Source organism: Rutidosis leptorrhynchoides, chromosome 6 (genome assembly GCF_046630445.1).
Source record: "Rutidosis leptorrhynchoides isolate AG116_Rl617_1_P2 chromosome 6, CSIRO_AGI_Rlap_v1, whole genome shotgun sequence".
In the NCBI taxonomy this organism is placed as follows: Eukaryota; Viridiplantae; Streptophyta; class Magnoliopsida; order Asterales; family Asteraceae; genus Rutidosis; species Rutidosis leptorrhynchoides.
Genome location: NC_092338.1, coordinates 60,166,585 through 60,169,438, shown reverse-complemented (window position 1 = coordinate 60,169,438; position 2,854 = coordinate 60,166,585). Strand labels below are relative to the sequence as shown.

Sequence of the window (2,854 nt, the reverse complement as noted above, 5' to 3'; positions counted from 1 at the left end):
TTTGTTCAATTTTCTGGGATGTCTTTGTAGGTAAATGCTTTTGTTTGTTTAGCAATTTGTTTAGTGGCCCTCAAGGTGTATGTTTTGTAATGGCATCTGTTGTTGCCTCTTCTTTTTCATCTATTGGATGAAAAAGTTTCTCAATATAATATTTTCTTTTTCCGCCAAAAAAAAAAAAAAAAAAAAAAAAAAAAAAAAAAAAAACTTGTTTGACTGTTTGGGACTTTACTACTTCCCAAATGACTAATTGATAACTCATGAAAAGTGGTTCTGTGTTCAAGTCATAAAGCAACAATACTTTGGCAATAAAATTATTAGTTTGAGATACTCATGAATTAGAATATACAGTATCAGGATTAGAGTAGGTTACTGAGTTACTCATGTTTTTTAATCAATCATATACTTATAAATCAGTCTGTGACAATGTCCATATCGCCAATCGATCTCGAAAGACATAACCCTCCAGGCCAACAACGAAGCAGTCCAATCTATTCACTTGTTTACCTCAATCTTCATTTTCGTTATCGACTTCATTGAACGTTCATTTACTTGGACATCTCATCTCAGGAAACAACTTCATAACTTGGAGTAGTATCTTAAATGTTTTTTGTGCAGATACACATATCAAATACCTGAATACTGTAACAAATTATAAACTAGAAAATAAAAACAGGTTCAAATTAACTGCATTCCAATTCCCAACTGTCCGGCATATATCAACAACTCATTAACTCCTTCATAGCCCTTATTTGGTCCGCCCATGTAATTTTTACCCCAAATGCCAAAACATATCTTGTTTAATTAATTCCCCTCACACAAATATACAGGCAGTCCAATGTACAATACACAACAAAAATAACCAACTTTAACCAATGAAACAAAAACAGTTTCATAGGTTTAACTGAAGCCATCACAGTGTCCTCATATGAAAAGAAAGATCTACAACACGTTCTTTTCAGCTCCAATTTTAAAGAATTTTACCTTCTTTTTCATTTTATAACTTCAAATAAGAAGAATGCTTTAAACACTAATGAAAATATTTACTAAATCTACCTGTTGGTTTAAGCAGTAATAATCAGGGACAACTGACAACTAAACACTGAAAATATCTGCTGAGGTTTATGCAATGCTTATTTCTGTCTTCAGTTTAACACATAAAACTAGTCTGTTATCATTCTATTGATATTCTCTAACTAACAATCAAAACTTTGTTAGCCTAATCACAAATAATTTACTTTAAAAAGCTTATAAAGGAGGCTCATATCTGTTTACAAATGTGGCAAGAGGATTAATCAGCCATGGCTGCAATAACAAGAAGTTACGAAATGTGAAGAATAATATTTACTAGTATCACAATAACAAGAGGGAAATCTGAGAAAGAAAGTTGAATTAAACAGATAAGAACTAACTCAGTAAGTCAGTTGAATAATACATAGACAATGGTTCTTTACAAATCATGCTCATTTAATTAATATAAAATGGTCAAATTTAAAATAAAATTGCAACTCTTTTGGAACCATCTCCCAATTCTTTTACTTGAGTAACGTTTTTTTTCTAAATAAGCATATTTATTATATGATATTAAAAGTCTTCTACATAACATACCTCAAACATTGTCATTGACATTACATCGAACACCTTGAGTGTGTGCACACGTTGCTGTCTTTTTAGCCCAACTGTGCGACTGGCAAACAATGAAAAAACACCAGATTAAATGTGTTTTACAGCCAACAATTAATAAAACAATGAAAAAACACCAAAAAAGCAAACCAGATAATGAAGATGCAGAACAATACCTGAGAGCAATTTACAAACAGCAAAACTCTAAACCTGCATTTCAACAGATGGAAGACACAATTCAGGAAAAGAAACGATAATTTCACTAACAAAAACATACAAAATTACTTACAAAGGCCGCCTAGGCTAGCACTATCTTTAGTAATATGTTATGAAAACATATTATATAGCAAATAACAGAGTATGTTTTTAAAATGGATATATACATTAGATGACATCATAATGACAAAAATTCCGGTACAAAAGATCCTTATAAGTTTTAGGAGTACTCCTATATTCCTTTCATTTTAGTTTAGTTTAACACCTACTTATAAACTTATAATCATTTGTTCCATTCATATTACATATTTCCTAGAAGTCAATATTTTACTTATTTTCAGAAAAAACAAATACTCTGGTACGAAAAAATCCTTTATCCTTAAAAGTTTTATGAGTACTCGTAAATTACTTTCATTTTGTATTAGTTTATAAATTCAAATTTATGAGCCACAAAAGAGAATGGATTTTTTATAAGATGCAGCTCTTTATAAGTTTTGAGAGTACGTACTAAAATTCCTTTCATTTATGTATTACGAGTAGTTTATAAATTTATGAGCCACAATAGAGAAGCGATTTATCATCAGATGCAGACTACAATAAACAACCATCTCTCAGTCTACCTAGCTCTGTTTGTTTTGAGGTTGAAAGGAGACCAACACATACAAAGCAAATACTTGTTGTATGTAAAAGGGTACAGACATAAATCTACACTATAATCACTAGCCGATTTGAGCCTACAAAACAATGTCTTTTTTAACCGATCTACACTATATGCACCAACCGATTTGTTCTACTTGGGGCTGTGATGATAAAGATCACAAAGTTAATTGAGATCATGAGACAAAGGTAAAATATGACCCCTATCTTGGAAGGGCAAACCTGAACACAAACTGGCTAGGTTGCAGCCATGGCAGTGTCGTTCATTCTAGCCTAATTATATTTAAGAATGAGTCTATCTTTTGACAGAAAAAAACAAAAGGAACTTACAAATTTCTTGACAAAGGAAAAACAGTATAGG

The 2,854-nt window shown here is 31.2% G+C and overlaps 1 long non-coding RNA gene across 1 annotated transcript; it reads right to left on the bottom strand.

Annotated features, from left to right (window-relative positions):
- Positions 1 to 356: 356 nt before the first annotated feature.
- On the bottom strand, positions 357 to 2,087 carry LOC139856007 (uncharacterized). Its single transcript, XR_011761638.1, has 3 exons — positions 1,797 to 2,087; positions 1,606 to 1,684; positions 357 to 639 (listed from the first exon to the last, which is right to left on the bottom strand). It is a non-coding gene; the product is annotated as an uncharacterized lncRNA (long non-coding RNA).
- Between the last annotated feature and the right edge of the window lie 767 nt (positions 2,088 to 2,854).